This window comes from Opisthorchis viverrini (assembly GCF_000715545.1).
Source record: "Opisthorchis viverrini unplaced genomic scaffold opera_v5_33, whole genome shotgun sequence".
NCBI lineage: Eukaryota > Metazoa > Platyhelminthes > Trematoda > Opisthorchiida > Opisthorchiidae > Opisthorchis > Opisthorchis viverrini.
Genome location: NW_008751689.1, coordinates 157,835 through 163,886, shown reverse-complemented (window position 1 = coordinate 163,886; position 6,052 = coordinate 157,835).

The window sequence follows — 6,052 nt, the reverse complement described above, 5'->3', positions numbered from 1 at the left end:
CGAAAACGTCTATCGGAAATCGGGCTCGCGATCATCCAAACTATTCAGTTTCTCCTAACAACCTAATTGTATTACTAGCAACCTTCGTTCAAGAGAAACCTTTTTGGGATCATGGATGCGCTTCTTTGGGTAAACAAATGACTGTTGACTTACAGGATTGTAGTCTGTGATTCCATCATGAACCACTTACATTTCTTACTGTCAAAACTATGCAAACGTGTCAGTGATTCGCTCATCTTAGCTTGCTTATGTAACGTACCGTTCACTTGATGGATGGAAAACTGACAAAATATTGCACTATCGATTGGTCCCATAATTCTTTGATGCCACAAGTAACTTAAATAAACTTAACTGAGATGCCTAGTGTACTGTAGTTGATGGTCTCACTTCTAGTTGAGTTCAGCGCTGAGTTCCACCGATCGAATTCAACGACTTCTGTAGAAAATGTTTAGCAAATGTACTATTCAGGGTATTCAAAACCTAGACATGATTTTCTGGTGTTTACCAACCTTATTCCAATGCGCAGCTATTTATCTCCCAAATCATTGATGAGCGAAACTGCGATAGCGAGAAACATTGCACGGTAAGTTCGTCGTTCTTACAGTTTTTTATAATGATGATAATGTTTCACGTACTGAAACTACCGGTTAACAGCCCCATTCTCTACGTTGGAATAAGCTCAGAGCCATCATCAATAAAACAGTCGTTGATTGCATAAATCCAGTGTTCCACACTGATGTTTGGCTACCGTAAACTTGGCCTTACCTGAATTTGATTGCAAACAGTCGTAAACTATATAGTGGGACTCATCCGAATCTGTTGACATCCGATTACCGATTCTCTTGTCTTGGGCATAACGTTGCCTTGTAATGTAATCGCTTTGTTCCTGAGACACCTATTTGTGTAACAGCTGTACTCTTAACCAAAATCCATATTGATTTGATGTTTATGAGTGAAATCTAATCCAAATTCAATGTATATCTCATATACATCATTCTACTCCATATTGCCGATCTGGGCTCTGCGATCAAATCCGAATACACATGCAGTTCACAGATACCAGAAATCTTGCATCTCTTAAACTCCGATTGAATTTCACGCCTCAATCGGTTGAACATTTGAACAGTGTTACAAAGACAATGTATCCATTTCACATTAACATTACACCTGCACCTGGCAACACCGAAATCCCCAAATGGTCGGCCAGCGGTCACTTCATTCAGGCCGGGCGTTCACTTGTACAATTTTTTTCCAACTGCTGAGGTAACGTCGTTAGCACGTAATTGTGTGACGGTGCATAGGCCTGTAGGTTTACGCTCAAGCATGGCTAAGACACGAATTACAGCTGCACCGATGTCCGCTGCGAATCTCACATTCACCGATGACTTGAGGTTTGGGAAAGGATGATAAGTTCGACAGACCACACGAAAGTACGGCTGGAAACTTACCGAGGTAATTGGTTACTCTTTGTCCCTGCAAGGACCAAATTTTTCTCTCTTTCTTTCTTCTGGGCTGGCATCACAGGAGGATGATGGGCACAAAGGCTTCGATAATCCGGTCACTTACCCAGTATAGATTAGTGTGAGGGGAGTCATTGTCAGCACCTGATATTCGTGACAGCGCAGGGAAAGCACTTGTGGAAGGAATGAAAGGTTCGTGATTATGAGTGGATTATTCCATGTGTAGCCACGCTGATAAATCTACTTTACGCTGAACAGGTAGGGTGAACAAATTTTGTAACCCCGAGTTGTTTCCATGCTTTTAAATGATATCATGTTAGATTGTTGTTGTCTATCCCCAAAAGAGTCGTTTATTAATCATTTAACCGCACTGTTACAATACGCCAAAAAACTACTTTCGGGATTGGGAGACAAGACTGTTCGTTTGTCTGAGAGGCCACTTCCAAAAGGTGACTTGTCATTCACCAAAATTAGTCACTGGCCTTTTCGGTTGGTTTCACTCTACTCATTTGATTATTTCGGGATGGATGGTTCGCTATTAGGACAGTACTCTTCAGTTATATTTCCCTGCAATATAGATTCAAGCCGTTCATTCTGTGGACTTCTGAGAGTGGACAGACTGATTCTAGAAATGGAACACAACGTGTTGCGCAATGCTTTTATCCCGTTCTATACAGTGACTTGGTCCGTCTTATCTGCCTCGTCAGCTTTATTTGTCTGGGTATTCATGAAATGGGCAACATTTCTAGTTAGTTCAGGCAAACGTCCACTAGTTCGTTAGTAGCGCTCAAAATGCTCGCTCTTAGGAGCGTTGTATGGAATGATTTTCCTCCAACTTCGTTACAGAAATATGTTGCTTTACCAGTATAATCACCGGGTTTTCCCTGGGGTAATCCCAACGAGACACGTTGTTCAGAGAAAAGTTGTCCAACTAAAAAGGTAATTGTTAATACTGGAGTTTACTTAATTGAGCTTTTCGTCTAAACATGAGCATTCTGTTTGCACTTTTACTGGAAATATTTCATTCTGACCTCCTGAGATATGTGAATGATTTCATATGAATTGGAGCCCCTGAAAGCGCTGTTTAATTGCACCTCTTCAAAAAAAACACCCTCGCACAAAAATTTGTGAATTGAAAACCAAGTAAATTAAGGACAGTTTTGACCACATTTCGAATTGCAAAAAGACCCACCTTTCGCAAGCTTTTTTTGTTTCAAGTCAAATGGCTTTGTCTTCTTATTCTAATAGCAAATCAATGAAACCTGTTCACTACAACATTGATTTTTTGGTTAGAACCATATGAGATATTAACAGGAGGTTGCTTTTGTGCATCTCTTTATTTGCCAAAGCCCATAAACGAGAGATCCATTTGGGCTTGATTGGCAACCGAGTGTATTTCCTCAGTTGCGTGGAATCTTGTGTCTAAGTGGATCGTAAGTTCGATGGAAGCTTGGGGACTACGCCTAACTGACGGGCCCTGGGAAGGATGGAGTCAGTAACCTTGTAAGTAGTGTCTTACGTTTGCACATCGATGACTACGCTCAACTAAAAATGAGGCGAACCAGTGGACAGAAGTAGAAACAACACTGTTTCCATCGGTTCAGTTCATATGCACACTAATTGGAGAGTCAGCTATATACCTTGCGTAAAAGTCTGCTTTTTGTAAGTTATTCTTCCCAAATGGTTCAAGAAAATCACAGGGGCCCATGGGACTTCCTACCGAACAAAATATGTCAACTATGAACGGGCATTCATGGGATTTTAGTGACAGCAAGCAAGGCTGATATGAAAGCGTAAGTTCTACACGAAGAAACTGAAACATAACGATTTACACATGTTAACACAGGTCACGCAAGGATTAGTGAACACATACTGCATGTACGCTCTCCTCAAGACATGGTAAGCAGTCAACTCTGATAGTAAATTTTTGTTCCGCCATCTCACCGTCGTTCTTACGGTTTTTTTATAATGATGATAACGGAATGAACTTTGAAAACGTTTTTTTCCAAAACTAACTCTGACATTCCGAACAAACTTTCACTCCACCACCATGCAGGTGATCGACAGTATTCCAAACTTCATGGTGCGTCTTACCAGTAACCTCATAATTCGTTAGCTCACCCCATTCCAGCATGTTATTCGTATCGGTAGCCTGTCAACCCGCATATGACAATAAACCAAACGAAATCGGTGACTTTTCTGCGGCAAACCGCCACTTTTGGTAGATTCCTTGTCTTCCTTTTTATTACTACTGACCTTATGATACCTTGTGTATTAGGCCAAAACCAATTAGAATCGACATGGCCAGGCACATATCTGAATGCAGCGAACATTTACTGCCGGTTCAGTGTTTTGCAGTCTTCATCTGTTGCGACCATTTCTCCAGAGAACTAGGCAGTAAAGTTCGCACTACTTGGAAAGCGTAGTTGCTCAATGTGTTCTCCGCGTGTTGTATCCTTGGAAGTTTCCACCATATTTGTAGGAGAAAGTTTGTAATGTAAAAACAATAAGATCTAGACATTCATTTTTATCTGTAAGGAACTACAACTTTAGGGAATAGACCTTATACCGCTGAACCCTGTAGCTCATCCGTGAGTGTCTGAGAAGGGATAACCGGCCAGACTCCCTTATGAAATCTGTGTATTTGGTGACGTTAGCAGTGTACAGTCACTGGTTCCCTTTTTTGATTTGTAGGGTTATCTTATGCACTTCACTTCACTTCACACAGTGTACCGTCTAACCTTTGATCATCTCACCGTGCTTTGTACTAACCAGTTGGCTTAGGTCTTCATCTTCAAATGATTCATGAATATATATTTGTGGTTCTGCTTTTATTTTGTACAACGAATTGAGGGGACAATGAGGAAACGGTTTCCAAAGTAAGGACAGATTCTCGGGTGGTATTAGTAAGGTACACTGTATGATAAGAACACCAACAAGAGTTAATGAGAATTGTGTCTTCGTTCATAGCCACACCACCCTCGTTTGAACGGCCGTGTGCCTGTTCTGGCGTAATTATTCCGGTGAGTCCACACCAAAGGGAAGCACTGGACCCGAGTTTCGCTCTTATTAGAGCTCATCAGCAGTGCATATCCAATGGCCGTGCCGGAATTTGAACCCCGGACATCTGAAATGCGAGGTGAGCGTGTAACCACTACTCCACCAACGCACGTTGGACGCATATGAATTATCAAGTCTGAACATTTTCTGGCCTCGATTTTTAGCCCATCCCTTAGGAGGACATCAAGCACAAGATCCAAGGTCTTTCTCCCTTTATTCATGTGGATCCACACCAAATCTTCTTTTGTAAAGACTGAAATGCTACGATGATTGCACAAAATTTTCAGGTCGCATTTTACTGGTCTCAAAGACGAAAATCTCTGATGGTGTTGCCTATTTGAGTCACCAGACTGCCCAACGCCTGTGTGACTAGAACCATATTTGGTCGGCGTTTAAAGAGGTTGCTGAAGACCGCAGTCCACCGATAGTCACGATTTGATATATCTGCCTTTCTTCATTCATAAAAAGTAAATGGCCATAGCTGTACAATAGTGGGGTTTCCGTAATTCGTCCTGAATTTTCTTCACAGTTTTGTGAACTGCTTTGTTTGTTCAGTTGCATCTTTAAAGTTCTTGTAACATAGGCGTTGCAAATGTTTGCGAAAAAACCACAATTGATGCAAAAATTGACCAGAGAGAGTGAGTATTTTGGCTTGTTTGTTCGCATTAAACAATTCCGTCAAACTATCACTTAAGTTTCCCTTGAGCATAAATGGATGATTCGTAAATCAGGTTCACCTACATTGCAGCTGCCCTTTCCGGACGAAACACGTATTATAACATTGCGACGTTACAGTTGTCGATCAGACAAAAAGGTTTCCGTTTAAAGGAATATAAGTCACAGTGAATTGTAGTCAAACAGAGTAGTTTTGGACACCTGTCCTCAACTTCTTACAGTCAGTGGGGTGCAGAGTATGTGAAAGAATATCAACGTTTTAACGACTGTGAATGATTTCATTGAGTCGGCGGTTCCGGAAATTTCATTACGCATATTAGCTCAAAGGTAAACATTGGACTATATTACCGTCTAGATCTGGGACTATGCTCATTGGATTATGCTCAAAACACAGAAAAACCGGTTGTGAACCGTCTGCGGATTTTGAGCAATCCCCTTATGCTACTTATATCAAACAATAATTACGCCACCTCATCCTCTGATTATCAGAGTTCTCTGTATAGGATTGCCTTTTCCACGTGTGCCATTTCGTATTGTGCCTAGGCAAACCACTTGGATCCGATCATCACTCGAGTGTTCTCAGGTGAATCTCATTTGTTCACCTTTACATTCGCGTGGGAGTCACTGAGAGTATGAGTCACTTGAAAAACGTACGTCGCTCCGGTGATCTAGATGGCGCACTTCGTGGTGAGCACGCATTGTTGAAATTATGGTAGATGAGTCTATGACTAGCCAGCGTAGGCAGGTGGGTAGCACTTGGTCGTGGAGTGAACGGATGAAACTTCGGGACAGGACAAACATTACGGATGTGGGGTTTTTGCCAGGATTCATGTGTGAGGGGATTTGACTGAAGTCAG